The following is a 15,156-nucleotide window of genomic DNA, read 5'->3' as shown; positions in this document are numbered from 1 at the left end:
CGAAAAAATAAAAATAAAAATAAATAAATAAATAAAATTTATAAATTAAAATTTATAAATTAAAAATAAATAAAAATAAGTAAATAAATAAAAATTTACCATTTTAACCATTTTTCAGTGGCAATAAGTACATTCACATTGTTGTGCAACCATCTCCAGAACTTTTTTATTGTACTTGGCACTGTATTATGGAGCATAGTGCTTTCTGCCATGTAGTATATATGGCACTTGCGTACACACCTTGTCTCTCCTATGTTGTAAGCTCATTTATGGCAAGATCTATGTGGAACTCATTTTTGTAATTCCTATTCCTCCAAAACCCTTAGAAGTCATCTTTAATTCCTTTCTCTTATATCCCACATCCAATCCATCAGCAAATCTTGTCATCTCTGTCTTCAAAATGAATCCAGAATATCACCAATTCTCGACTCCACCATTATGACCCTAGTGCATCTCTCTTGGACTGTAATAGCCTTCTCACTGGTCTCCCGCTTACATCCTTGCTCTTCTCCAGTCAATTCACACAGTGGCAAGAGTTATCCTCATGAAACATGTGAGATCATTGTCATTTCACTGCTCAGATCCCTTAATTGGCTTCCCATTTCCCTCAAAGTAAAAACCACAGATTTATAATGACCTACCAAGGCTATCATAGCCACCAAAATGACCACCAATGCTCTTCACCTCTTGCTATTTACACCCCGGGGTAGTTCTCTTCTATAATGAACCAGGGCTGACTGTGTCATCAGTAGTATATGGTAGAAATGATAGCGTGTGACTTACAAGACTAGGTCATAAAAGGCATTTTGGTATCTGCCTTGCTCCGTTTTTGGATTGGTTGCTGTAGGGGAAGCCAGCTGTCATGTCATGAAGATACTCAAACAGCATGTGGAGGCTGGTCTGAGTGAAGTGGTGTTTACAACCAATTGATCACAACTAGTTACAGATTTCTTTCTTCCTTCTCTACTCTCACTGCTTTACTTCACTAGGCTTTTTTTAAAAACAGCAGGTGGAGAGACCCACACAAATAGAAACAAAGCCCTTCCCCTCTCCTCATCTCTTCCTCCCCCATCGACAACCAGCACCAATTTGCCAACCATGTGAGTGAGCCGCCTTGGAAGAAGAATCTTCAGGCACAGCCTTCAGAAACTGTAGCCTCTTGGGACCCAGAGCCAGAACCCCCAAGCCAAAGGACTCTTGAATTCCTGTGTATTATTGTCAGTAGCCAAATTTTAGGGCAATTTGTTACACAGCAGTAGATACCTAATACAAAGACCCTAAACTCTGTTACTTTTGTGTCTTCATTTCCTACTATTCTCCTCCTTCTTTTTTTAGTTTTCCTGACTCAGGGTCTGTGTACTTGCTGTTTACTCTGCCCAGAACACTTTCCCCAGATAGCATATCCTTCTCCTCCTTCAAGTCTTTGCTTAATTGTTACCTTCTCCAAAAGGCCTACAGTGACCACCATATTTAAAATTACAGTTCCTCCTCCCAGCACTCCCAATCTCCCTTCCTCTGCTCAACTTTCTGCTTTTTCCATGGCATCTGTCACTTTCTTTTTTCTTTTTTTTTTTTTGAGACGGAGTTTCGCTCTCGTTGCCCAGGCTGGAGTGCTAATGGCACGATGTTGGCTCACTGCAACCTGCACCTACCAGGTTCAAGCGATTCTCCTACTCAGCCTCCCGAGTAGCTGGGATTACAGGCATGCACCACCACGCCCAGCTAATTTTGTATTTTTAGTAGAGACAGGGTTTCTCCATGTTGGTCAGGCTGGTCTCAAACTCCCGACCTCAGGTGATCCGCCTGCCTCGGCCTCCCAAAGTGCTGGGATTACAGGCGTGAGCCACCGCGCCCGGCATCTGTCACTTTCTAACATACTATATGGTACTTTTAATTATTATGTTTCTTTACTGTACATTGTCTCCTTTCCACTCCTGCTAGAATATAAGCTCTAAGAGCACAAGGATCCTTGTTTTGTTCACTGATATCGTTCGAGTGCTTAGAACAGTATCTGACACAGTGTATGTGCTCAGAAGATATTTGTTGGGTGAGTGAATAAGTGTTTCATGAACATGCCAGATCCTCAGTAAATACTTATTGGGTGAATTGTCAATTGGGAGATATGAACAGCAAAGGCCAGTATACCTGAGATACGGTGTTTAGGTTTTATATGCAGGGACATATGTAAGTGTAAAATTCAAAACACAATATATAGAGAGCTTACTCTTACCTATACAAGGATATTTTATTGTAATTGATTTTGGTTGAGGAGAAGGAACATTTAGAGAGGAAAAGAATGAAGATATATTAACTTGAACCGCATGAAGTTGCCAATGTTCCACCATTGCCAAATGATGCAAACAGCAATTTAATATGGTTCCACCTAACAGAAGAAAGGAAAATTGATGGCATAAAGACTCAGAGGAAAGGAGAAAGAGATCGGATCAAGCATGAATAGAGGCATTATCCTTGAACAGAAAAAGAGGACACATCCTCAGAGACTAAAGGACACAAGATGTGGATAAGTAGAAGGGAATTTTGAGGATGGCCACCACACCTCAGTGGCAGCTGGATACTGTGGAACGTAAAATATGTAGTTATCCGCTGAGGGGAACGGCAAAGATTTAGCACTAGAACTCTTTTCCAAAATGCAGTTATAGGCCGGGCACAGTGGCTCACGCCTGTAATCCCAGCACTGTGGGAGGCCAAGGCGGGCGGATTGCCTGAGGTCAGGAGTTCGAAGCCAGCTTGGGCAACATAGTGAAACCCCCGTCTCTACTAAAAATACAAAAAATTAGCTGGGCTTGGTGGCGGGCGCCAGCTACTCGAGAAGCTGAGGCAGGAGAATCACTTGAACCAGGGAGGCAGAGGTTGCAGCGAGCCAAGATCGCGCCATTGCACTCCAGCCTGGGCAACAAGAGAGAAACTCTGTCTCAAAAAAAAAAAAAAAAAAAAAAAGGGCCGGGCGCAGTGGCTCACGCCTGTAATCCCAGCACTTTGGGAGGCCGAGGCGGGCGGATCACGAGGTCAGGAGATCGAGACCATCCTGGCTAACACAGTGAAACCCCGTCTCTATTAAAAATACAAAAAATTAGCCGGGCATGGTGGCGGGCGCCTGTAGTCCCAGCTACTCGGGAGGCTGAGGCAGGAGAATGGCGTGAACCCGGGAGGCGGAGCTTGCAGCGCCACTGCACTCCAGCCTGGGCGACAGAGCGAGACTCCGTCTCAAAAAAAAAAAAAAAAAAAGCAGAGCTTTGAGTGAAGCGGGGTGGGGGGGGGGGCGGGTGAGCCCCGACTTTCAGGCCTTGTTCTCGGAGCTATCAGCTTCATGAAACTTCTTCTATGAGTAGGGAAACAACAACAATAAAAAAGAAACTTCTTCTGGGAGAAAGGGGTGCAGACTTGCAGAGGATTACTCTTGACTCACCAATAACCAAACAGCCTTTGTGATGAGCATTCATGTCAAATAGCATCTATTGGCAGCATCCGCCCCTCAGTCTCCTGATTCATGATCCAGTATCTTGGTCACTAACCTCTCATTCCCTCTTTGCTGCCAGAAAGACTGCAACTGTAATTTCCTCTCTTTGAGTAGTCATAAAGATGCCTGCCCTTAGCTTGTGCTGGCAAAGCTAGCATCTCTAGCCAGCACCTCCTTTCCTTTCTCTGCTTTTATCTTCCTGGGACCCAGTCATACAGAAAAGACTTCTTGCTTGTTTGTGGCAAGAACAGAAGATTACACTCTCATCTCAAACTAATGGAAAATTGCACCTGAGCTTTCTATTAATATACACTAATCTATTCCTATTGTTATACCCAGTCTATTATTGTGCAAAAATCCAACAATCCAACAACAATGTCAAGGTCAGAGTGTTGTCATGGTGTGTCTTGAGTAGGGAGGAGGTGAAAGCTGCTGGAGTTGAGGTCCAAGAGAGAGGCTGGCATGTTGGAGAGATCATCATCCAGGATGGTAGTAAGATTTGTGTTTAGAAAGGAAGACTGTGATGCCAAAGACCTGAATGTATGTAAGGGAGTATAAATAATAATAGTTAGCCGGGTGCGGTGGCTCACGCCTGTAATCCCAGCACTTTGGGAGGCCAAGGCAGGCGGATCACAAGGTCAGGAGATCAAGACCATCCTGGCTAACACGGTGAAACCCTGTCTCTACTAAAAATACAAAAAATTAGCCGGGCGTGGTGGCGGGCGCCTGTAGTCCCAGCTACTCGGGAGGCTGAGGCAGGAGAATGGCAAGAACCCCGGAGGCGGAGCTTGCAGTGAGCTGAGATCGCACCACTGCACTCCAGCCTGGGCAACAGTGCAAGACTCCATCTCAAAAAATAATAGTAATAATAATAGTTATTTACATTCTTCTAAATATAAGTAATAGTGGTTAGCATTTACTGAATGTTTGCCATATGTCAGGCAATGTCTTAAGTGCTTCGCAAGCTTTATCTCGCTTTATCTCTTTAATCTTCTCAGTAACCCTCTAAGTGTTCTTCTTCTTTTTTTTTTTTTTTGAGACAGAGTCTTGTTCTGTTGCACAGGCTGGAGTGCAGTGGCATGATCTCAGCTCTCTGCAACCTCTGCCTCCTGGGTTTAAGCGAGTCTCCTGCCTCAGCCTCCTGAGTAGCTGAGATTACAGGCACACACCATGACGCTGGCTAATTTTTTGTATTTTTAGTAGAGATGGGGTTTCACCTTGTTGCCTAGGCTGGTCTTAAACTCCTGAGCTCAGGCAATCCACCCGCCTCAGCCTCTCAAAGTGCTAGGATTACAGGTGTGAGCCACCGCGCCCAGCTGCTAAGTGTTCTTTTTATTCTTATTTTGATTCAGAACCTACAGTGGTGCCTGGCATATAGTAGATATTCAAGACAAGTCAGGTCACTCCTCCACCTAAAACCCTGCAGTGGTTTTTCACTTGGTGGAGGCAGGCACAGGGTGCAGTGGGAGCCCAGAGGAGGGACCCAGATCAGAACTGACTCCAACAGGACTTCAGTGTTGAAAGACAAGGGAGAATTAGCTAGGCGAAGCAGGAGAAAGGCATTCTAAGTGGACTCGTCAGAATGTGCTAATGCATGTAGCATGTACATGGGGCACGACCGTTAATGTCTTATGGCTAGAGTGTAGCTGCTAACGTTTACTGAATGTTTATTGTGTTCATGCTGTGTTAATTATGTTACATAGTAACAGAGACTCTCTCCTTGACCAAACCTAAGTCTGGGTCCTCTGAGCCCTCTTTCTGACTAAGCTCCAACCTTGGGCTCTGTCCTTGACCCACTTAATCCAGTGTTAGCAAAAATACTGCTGAGTCAGTTTAGTAAAAAATGCCTGCCCTCAGTGTCTGATCAACCTCAATATCTGATCAAATTCCTCATCCTCTACTCTCCATGTCTTTCTTTTTTTAGATTTTTTTTTTCTGTGTGTGAGTGTGTGTGTGTGTGTGTGTAAAACAGAGTTTTGCTCTGTTGCCCAGACTGGAGTGCAGTGGCGCAATCTTGGCTCACTGCAACCTCCACCTTCTGGGTTCAAGTGATCCTCCTGTCTCAGCCTCCCGAGTAGCTGAGATTACAAGCGCCTGCCACCATGCCTGGCTAATTTTTGTATTTTTAGTAGAGACGGGGTTTCACCATGTTGGCCAGGCTGGTCTCGAACTCCTGACCTCAAGTGATCTGCCTGCTTAGGCCTCCCAAAGTGTTGGGATTACAGGCATGAGCCACCACGCCCGGCCAGATTTTTTTTTTTTTTTTTGAGAGATGGGGTCTCCCTATGTTGCCCAAGGTGATCTCGACCTCCTGGCTCAAAAGATCCTCCTGACTTGGCCTCTCAAAGTGCTGAGATGACAGGCATGAACCACCATGCTGGCCTACTCTCCATATCTTATCATTCTAGCCTGCCTTCAGCAAGAATCCTGAGTCTACCCAGCAAGATTTCCCCTAGCCTTAAAACAAAGAAAGAAAAATAAGATAAAATAAAAAGATCCTGAACAAGGAGAAAACAGAAGAAAAAAATTCCCCTATCTTTGATGTCTCCTCTTAGTAACTTTCCATTCATTGACTCCTATCCTGTTCCTTGGCTATAAATTCTCATTTTGTCTTGTCATATTTGGAGTTGAACCCAGTCTCTCTCCCCTACTGCAAAATCTCATTGCAGTGGTTCCTATACCTGTCACCATAGTCCTGAATAAAGTCTGCCTTGGCCTGGCCTGGTGGTTTATACCTGTAATCCTGGCACTTTGGAGGCCAAGGCAGTTGGTTTGCTTGAGTCCAGGAGTTCAAGACTAGCCAGGGTGACATGGTGAAACTCCATGTCTACAAAAAATACAAAAATTAGCCAAGGACGGTGGCTCACGCCTGTAGTCCCAGCTAGTTGAGAGGCTGAGGTGGGAGGATCGCCTGTGCCTGGGAGGTTGAGGCTGCAGTGAGCCAAGATCATGCCAGTGCCCTCCAGCCTGGGCAACAGAGAGAGACACTGTCTTGAAAGAAAAAAAAAAAAAGAAGGAGAAGGAGAAGCAGAAGTAGTAGAAGAAGAAAATACAAGAAACTTCTAATTCCTAGACATTCCTGTGATGCACATTCAGTCAGTTTGGGTTATGTTTTGGGAAAATGTATGACTTCCTCAAATTCTCCAGCTGATTCTGATGCAGCCAGTTTTAAGAACCACTTCTGGAGGCAAGAGAACCATCAAAAGAGTTTGAAGTAGGGTAGTGAATTGATCAAAGTTGGGTTTTAGAAAAAGCAGCCTGGTAGGGTAATATACAGAATGGATCAGAGGGAAGGGGTGGGGAGATGACTTAAGACACTATTGCAGTAACCCAGGAAATGAGGAAGCTTCCAGCAGAGGTAGTGGCAGTGTTAATGGACTGTAAAGGAATGCTTTTAAGAGTTGTGAAGAGGGGCTATTTGTGGGAGGAAGAGAGGGAAGGTGGGGACAAGTGAAACAGCAGACTTCCCATCTAGGCCAGGCCCCTTTAAAGACCCTTCCCAGAAGCCTTATCGTATTTGCACTTACACTTCATTGGCTATTCCCTGCTGCAAGGAAGAATGGAAAGTGTATTCTTTTTTTAATTGTTCAACTGTTGTAATTTTTTTTTTTTTTGCTTTTAAAAAATTGATACATAGTTGTCATGCACGTTTGTAAACAGCTGTAATCCCAGAACTTTGGGTGTCTGACGGGGCGGATTACTGGAGTCCAGGAGTTTGAGACCAGCCTAGGCAACGTGGTGAAACCCCATCTCCACAAAAAAATAACAAAAATTAGTCGGGCGCGGTTGTGTGTGCTTGTAATCCCGGCTACTCGGGAGGCTGAGGCCGAAGAATCGCTTGAGCCCTGGAGGTCAAGGCTGCAGTGAGCGGTGATCATGCCACTGCACTCCAGCCTGGGTGACAGAGACCATCTGAAAAAAAAAATACATAATAGTCGTACTTATTTATGGGGTGCGTGTGATATTTTCATACATGTATACAATGTGTAATGATCAAATAAGGGTATTTAGGGCATCCATCACCTCAAATATTTATCATTTGTGTTAGGAACATTTCAAATCTTCCCTTCTAACTATTTTGAAATATACAATAAATTATTGTTAACTATAGTTACCCTACTGTGTGTGCTTCAAACTGTTATAAATAAAGTTTCGGTGCCACAAAAGAAATAGCACTTGAATATAAAATTTTCTTTTTAATTCTCAGCAAGGCAAGATACTTCTATAGAAGGGTGCACCCTTACAGATGGAGCAATGGTGAGCGCACACCTGGACAAGGGAGGGAAAGGGGTTCTTATCTCTGACGTACGTGGCCCCTGCTGCTGTGTCGTTCCCCTATTGGCTAGGGTTAGACAGCACAGGCTAAACTAATTCCGATCGGCTAATTTAAAGAGCGTGACGGGGTGAGTGGTTTGGAGGGAAAAAATGGTTATGCAGGGTGGAGAATGAGTCAGGGCGGAGCAGGTAGCAGGTAATCCGAATGAGTCAGGGTGGGGCAGGTGATTGAAAGGAGTCAGGGTGGAGCAGGTAATCTAAAAGGGTTGCTTTATGAGGAAGTTAAGTTTAAAAGAAGAAGGCAAAGAATTGAACATACTGACATATTGATTCTTTGAAAAGAAATATAGAATTCATATCTAACAAAACACTAGAACTTGTAAACCAAAGAGTATGCGTGACAAGTCTCAATTTAGAAAGTTTATGTAGCCAAGGTTAAGGATGCACCTGCGACACAGCAGCAGGAGGTTCTGACAACATGTGCCCAAAGTGGTCGGTGCACAGACTGGTTTTATGCATTTTGGGCAGAGAAGAGACATCAGTCAATATATGTAAGATGTGCATTGGTTAAATCCGGAAAGGCAGGACAACTTGAAGTGGGGGAGGGAGCTTCCAGGTCATAAGGAGATAAAAGACAAATGGTTGCATTCTTTTTTTTTTTTTTGAGATAGAGTCTCACTCTGTCACCAGGCTAGAGTGCAGTGGCGCAATCTCAGCTCACTGCAACCTCCACCACCCAGGTTCAAGTGATTCTCCTGCCTCAGTCTCCCATGTAGCTGGGATTACAGGCGCACGCCACCACGCCCAGCTAATTTTGTGTATTTTAGTAGAGACGAGGTTTCACAGTGTTGGCCAGCATGGTCTCGATCTCCTGACCTCACGTGATCTGCCCGCCTCGGCCTCCCAAAATTCTGGGATTACAGACGTAAACCACCACGCCCAGCCCGTTGCATTCTTTTGAGTTTCTGATTAGCCTTGCACTGACTACACAATTCACAGGAATACTCACTTACCCCTTAGTCTGGCTTAGTGAAGCAGTAGGGCAAGGGAAGCAATCAGATATGCATTTGTCTCACATGAACAGAATGCTTATTTAGGGAGAATGGAAGGCAGGTTTGCCCTGTGCAGTTCTCAGTTTCACTTTTCTCTTTGGCTTAGTGATTTTGGGTTCCCAAGATTTATTTTCCTTTTACTAACTTATTCCTTCTTTTTTTTTGTTGTTTTTTGATTTTTGTTTTTTGAGACGGAGTCTCACTCTGTCGCCCAGGCTGCAGTGCAGTGGCACCATCTCGGCTCATTGCAACCTCCGCCTCCCGAGTTCAAGCAATTCTCCTGCCTCAGCCTCCAGGGTAGCTGGGACTACAGGTGCACGCCACCGCATCTGGCTAATTTTTTATATTTTTAGTAGAGACGTGGTTTTGCCATGTTGGTCAGGCTCGTCTCAAACTCCTCAACTCAGGTGATCCATCTGCCTCTGCCTCCCAAAGTGTTGGGAATACAAACGTGAGCCGCCGCACCTGGCCCAACTTATTCCTTCTATCTAACTGTAGGTTTGCACCCATTACCCAACCTCTCTCTTCATCCCTCCCCTGCTCCCACCCTTCTCAGGCTCTGGTAACTATCATTCTCCTCTCCACCTCAATGAGATCAACTTTTTTTTCTTTTTTTCTTTTGAGACGGAGTCTCGCTCTGTCGCCCAGGCTGGAGTGCAGTGGCTCGATCTTGGCTCACTGCAAGCTCCACCTCCCGGGTTCATGCCATTCTCCTGCCTCAGCCTCCCAAGTAGCTGGGACTATAGGCGCCTGCCACCACGCCTGGCTAATTTTTTCTATTTTTAGTAGAGACGGGGTTTTACCGTGCTAGCCAGGATTGTCTCGATCTCCTGACCTTGTGATCCGTCCGCCTCGGCCTCCCAAAGTGCTGGGATTACAGGCGTGAGCCACCGCGCCTGGCCTTTTTTTCTTTTTTTTAAGATAGACTCGCACTTGTCACCCAGGCTGGAGCGCAGTGGTGCGATCTTGGCTCACTGCAACCTCCACCTCCCAGGTTCAAGCCATTCTCCTGCCTAAGCCTCCCAAGTCGCTGCGACTACAGGTGCCTGCTGCCACGCCCGTCTAATTTTTGTATGTTTAGTAGAGACAGGGTTTCACCATGCTGGCCAGGCTGGTTGAGAACTCCTGACCTCAGGTGATACCCCTGCGTCGGCCTCCCAAAGTGTTGGGATTACAGGCGTGAGCCACCACGCCTGGCCAAGATAAACTTCTTTAGCTCCCACATATGAGTGAGAACATGCAATGTTTATCTTTCTGTGCCTAGCCTATTTCACTTAACATAGTGACCTCCAATTTTATTCATGTTGCTGCACATGACAGGATTTCATTCCTCTTTTTTTTTTTTTTTTTTGAGATGGAGTCTTGCTCTGTCTCCCAGGCTGGAGTGCACTGGTGTGATCTCAGCTCACTGCAACCTCTGCGTCCCGGGTTCAAGTGATTCTCCTGCCTCAGCCCCCTGAGTAGCTGGGACTATAGGCCCCCGCCACCATGCCAGGGTAATTTTTTGCATTTTTAGTAGAGATGGGGTTTTACCATGTTGGCCAAGCTGGTCTCGAACTCCTGACCTCAGGGTGATCCACCCACCTTGGCCTCCCAAAGTGCTAGAATTTCAGGCGTGAGCCACTACACCCAGTCAACACTTGATTTCATTCTTATTTATGGCAAAATAGTATTCCATTGTGTATATATATACCACATTTTCTTGATTCATTTGTCTGTTGTTAGACACTTAGGTTGATTCCCTATCTTTAGTATTGTGAATGGTGCTATAATAAACATGGTGGTTTCTATATCCCTTTGATTTATTGATTTCTTTTCCCTTGGATAAATACCGAATAGTGGGATTGCTGGATCATATGGTAGCTCTATTTTTAGTTTCTTTTGAGCAACCTTCATACTGCTTTCCATAATGAGTGTACTAATTTATATTCCCATCAACAGTGTATAAGAGTTCCCTTTTCTCCACATCCTCACTAGTGTAATCGCCTGACAAGTTCTTCCCACCCACTACACAGACAAAATCAATCCACTGAGACCATGGCATTGCAGTAGAGAGTTTAATTGGCATAAGTCCATGAGGCTGGCCCATGTGGGAAAACTGGAGTTAACACTCAAGTCAGTCTCCTCAAAGTCTCAGATGTTAGCAGGTGTTTGTTTGTTTGTTTGTTTGTGTTTGTTTGTTTGTTTGTGTTTTGTTTTATTTGTTTGTTTGTTTTTGAGAGGGAGTCTTGCTCTGTCGCCCAGGCTGGAGTGCAGCGGCGCAATCTCAGCTCACTGCAACCTCAGCCTGCCGAGTAGCCAGGACTACAGGCGTGAGCCACTGCGCCTGGCCGATGTTAGGGTTTTTATGGACAATTTGGTGGGTAGGAGGCTATGGAATGGGTGCTGCTGGTTGGTTGGGGATTAAATCATAGGGGTGTGGAAAATGATCCTCATGCACTGAGTCAGCCTCTGTGTGGGGCCACAGGACCTGTTGAGTCATGAGTCACAAGTCTGGATGGGGTCAGTCTGAAAAATATCTCAAAACACCAATTTTAGGTTTTACAGTAGTGATGTTATCTATAGGAGCAGTGGAGAAAGTCATGAATCATGTGATCTCTGGCCACATGACTCCTGAGCAATAAGGGATTATAGAAACTGTGCCTACAATTTCCTAGAGTTCAGGACCCTCCCATAATCCTATTCTTGTGGCCTTCCATTAGTGTCACAAAGGCAGTTTTTTTGTTTTTGTTTTGTTTTGTTTTGTTTTGAGACAGAGTCTCGCTCTGACGCCCAGGCTGAAGTACAGTGGCACTATCTCGGCTCACTGCAAGCTCTGCCTCCTGGGTTGACGCCATTCTCCTGCCTCAGCCTCCCCAGCAGCTGGGACTACAGGCGCCCGCCACCACGCCCAGCTAATTTTTTTTTTTTTTTTTTGTATTTTTTGTAGAGACTGGGTTTCACCATGTTAGCCAGGATTGTCTCGATCTCCTGACCTCGTGATCCACCCGCCTCGGCCTCCCAAAGTGCTGGGATTACAGGCGTGAGCCACCGCGCCTGGCCTTTTTTTCTTTTTTTTAAGATAGACTCGCACTTGTCACCCAGGCTGGAGCGCAGTGGTGCGATCTTGGCTCACTGCAACCTCCACCTCCCAGGTTCAAGCCATTCTCCTGCCTAAGCCTCCCAAGTCGCTGCGACTACAGGTGCCTGCTGCCACGCCCGTCTAATTTTTGTATGTTTAGTAGAGACAGGGTTTCACCATGCTGGCCAGGCTGGTTGAGAACTCCTGACCTCAGGTGATACCCCTGCGTCGGCCTCCCAAAGTGTTGGGATTACAGGCGTGAGCCACCACGCCTGGCCAAGATAAACTTCTTTAGCTCCCACATATGAGTGAGAACATGCAATGTTTATCTTTCTGTGCCTAGCCTATTTCACTTAACATAGTGACCTCCAATTTTATTCATGTTGCTGCACATGACAGGATTTCATTCCTCTTTTTTTTTTTTTTTTTTGAGATGGAGTCTTGCTCTGTCTCCCAGGCTGGAGTGCACTGGTGTGATCTCAGCTCACTGCAACCTCTGCGTCCCGGGTTCAAGTGATTCTCCTGCCTCAGCCCCCTGAGTAGCTGGGACTATAGGCCCCCGCCACCATGCCAGGGTAATTTTTTGCATTTTTAGTAGAGATGGGGTTTTACCATGTTGGCCAAGCTGGTCTCGAACTCCTGACCTCAGGGTGATCCACCCACCTTGGCCTCCCAAAGTGCTAGAATTTCAGGCGTGAGCCACTACACCCAGTCAACACTTGATTTCATTCTTATTTATGGCAAAATAGTATTCCATTGTGTATATATATACCACATTTTCTTGATTCATTTGTCTGTTGTTAGACACTTAGGTTGATTCCCTATCTTTAGTATTGTGAATGGTGCTATAATAAACATGGTGGTTTCTATATCCCTTTGATTTATTGATTTCTTTTCCCTTGGATAAATACCGAATAGTGGGATTGCTGGATCATATGGTAGCTCTATTTTTAGTTTCTTTTGAGCAACCTTCATACTGCTTTCCATAATGAGTGTACTAATTTATATTCCCATCAACAGTGTATAAGAGTTCCCTTTTCTCCACATCCTCACTAGTGTAATCGCCTGACAAGTTCTTCCCACCCACTACACAGACAAAATCAATCCACTGAGACCATGGCATTGCAGTAGAGAGTTTAATTGGCATAAGTCCATGAGGCTGGCCCATGTGGGAAAACTGGAGTTAACACTCAAGTCAGTCTCCTCAAAGTCTCAGATGTTAGCAGGTGTTTGTTTGTTTGTTTGTTTGTGTTTGTTTGTTTGTTTGTGTTTTGTTTTATTTGTTTGTTTGTTTTTGAGAGGGAGTCTTGCTCTGTCGCCCAGGCTGGAGTGCAGCGGCGCAATCTCAGCTCACTGCAACCTCAGCCTGCCGAGTAGCCAGGACTACAGGCGTGAGCCACTGCGCCTGGCCGATGTTAGGGTTTTTATGGACAATTTGGTGGGTAGGAGGCTATGGAATGGGTGCTGCTGGTTGGTTGGGGATTAAATCATAGGGGTGTGGAAAATGATCCTCATGCACTGAGTCAGCCTCTGTGTGGGGCCACAGGACCTGTTGAGTCATGAGTCACAAGTCTGGATGGGGTCAGTCTGAAAAATATCTCAAAACACCAATTTTAGGTTTTACAGTAGTGATGTTATCTATAGGAGCAGTGGAGAAAGTCATGAATCATGTGATCTCTGGCCACATGACTCCTGAGCAATAAGGGATTATAGAAACTGTGCCTACAATTTCCTAGAGTTCAGGACCCTCCCATAATCCTATTCTTGTGGCCTTCCATTAGTGTCACAAAGGCAGTTTTTTTGTTTTTGTTTTGTTTTGTTTTGTTTTGAGACAGAGTCTCGCTCTGACGCCCAGGCTGAAGTACAGTGGCACTATCTCGGCTCACTGCAAGCTCTGCCTCCTGGGTTGACGCCATTCTCCTGCCTCAGCCTCCCCAGCAGCTGGGACTACAGGCGCCCGCCACCACGCCCAGCTAATTTTTTTTTTTTTTTTTTGTATTTTTTGTAGAGACTGGGTTTCACCATGTTAGCCAGGATTGTCTCGATCTCCTGACCTCGTGATCCACCCGCCTCGGCCTCCCAAAGTGCTGGGATTACAGGCGTGAGCCACCGCGCCTGGCCTTTTTTTCTTTTTTTTAAGATAGACTCGCACTTGTCACCCAGGCTGGAGCGCAGTGGTGCGATCTTGGCTCACTGCAACCTCCACCTCCCAGGTTCAAGCCATTCTCCTGCCTAAGCCTCCCAAGTCGCTGCGACTACAGGTGCCTGCTGCCACGCCCGTCTAATTTTTGTATGTTTAGTAGAGACAGGGTTTCACCATGCTGGCCAGGCTGGTTGAGAACTCCTGACCTCAGGTGATACCCCTGCGTCGGCCTCCCAAAGTGTTGGGATTACAGGCGTGAGCCACCACGCCTGGCCAAGATAAACTTCTTTAGCTCCCACATATGAGTGAGAACATGCAATGTTTATCTTTCTGTGCCTAGCCTATTTCACTTAACATAGTGACCTCCAATTTTATTCATGTTGCTGCACATGACAGGATTTCATTCCTCTTTTTTTTTTTTTTTTTTGAGATGGAGTCTTGCTCTGTCTCCCAGGCTGGAGTGCACTGGTGTGATCTCAGCTCACTGCAACCTCTGCGTCCCGGGTTCAAGTGATTCTCCTGCCTCAGCCCCCTGAGTAGCTGGGACTATAGGCCCCCGCCACCATGCCAGGGTAATTTTTTGCATTTTTAGTAGAGATGGGGTTTTACCATGTTGGCCAAGCTGGTCTCGAACTCCTGACCTCAGGGTGATCCACCCACCTTGGCCTCCCAAAGTGCTAGAATTTCAGGCGTGAGCCACTACACCCAGTCAACACTTGATTTCATTCTTATTTATGGCAAAATAGTATTCCATTGTGTATATATATACCACATTTTCTTGATTCATTTGTCTGTTGTTAGACACTTAGGTTGATTCCCTATCTTTAGTATTGTGAATGGTGCTATAATAAACATGGTGGTTTCTATATCCCTTTGATTTATTGATTTCTTTTCCCTTGGATAAATACCGAATAGTGGGATTGCTGGATCATATGGTAGCTCTATTTTTAGTTTCTTTTGAGCAACCTTCATACTGCTTTCCATAATGAGTGTACTAATTTATATTCCCATCAACAGTGTATAAGAGTTCCCTTTTCTCCACATCCTCACTAGTGTAATCGCCTGACAAGTTCTTCCCACCCACTACACAGACAAAATCAATCCACTGAGACCATGGCATTGCAGTAGAGAGTTTAATTGGCATAAG

The sequence above is a fragment of the Pan paniscus genome, chromosome X (genome assembly GCF_029289425.2).
Source record: "Pan paniscus chromosome X, NHGRI_mPanPan1-v2.0_pri, whole genome shotgun sequence".
Lineage (NCBI taxonomy): Eukaryota > Metazoa > Chordata > Mammalia > Primates > Hominidae > Pan > Pan paniscus.
This window is presented reverse-complemented; position numbering follows the sequence as displayed.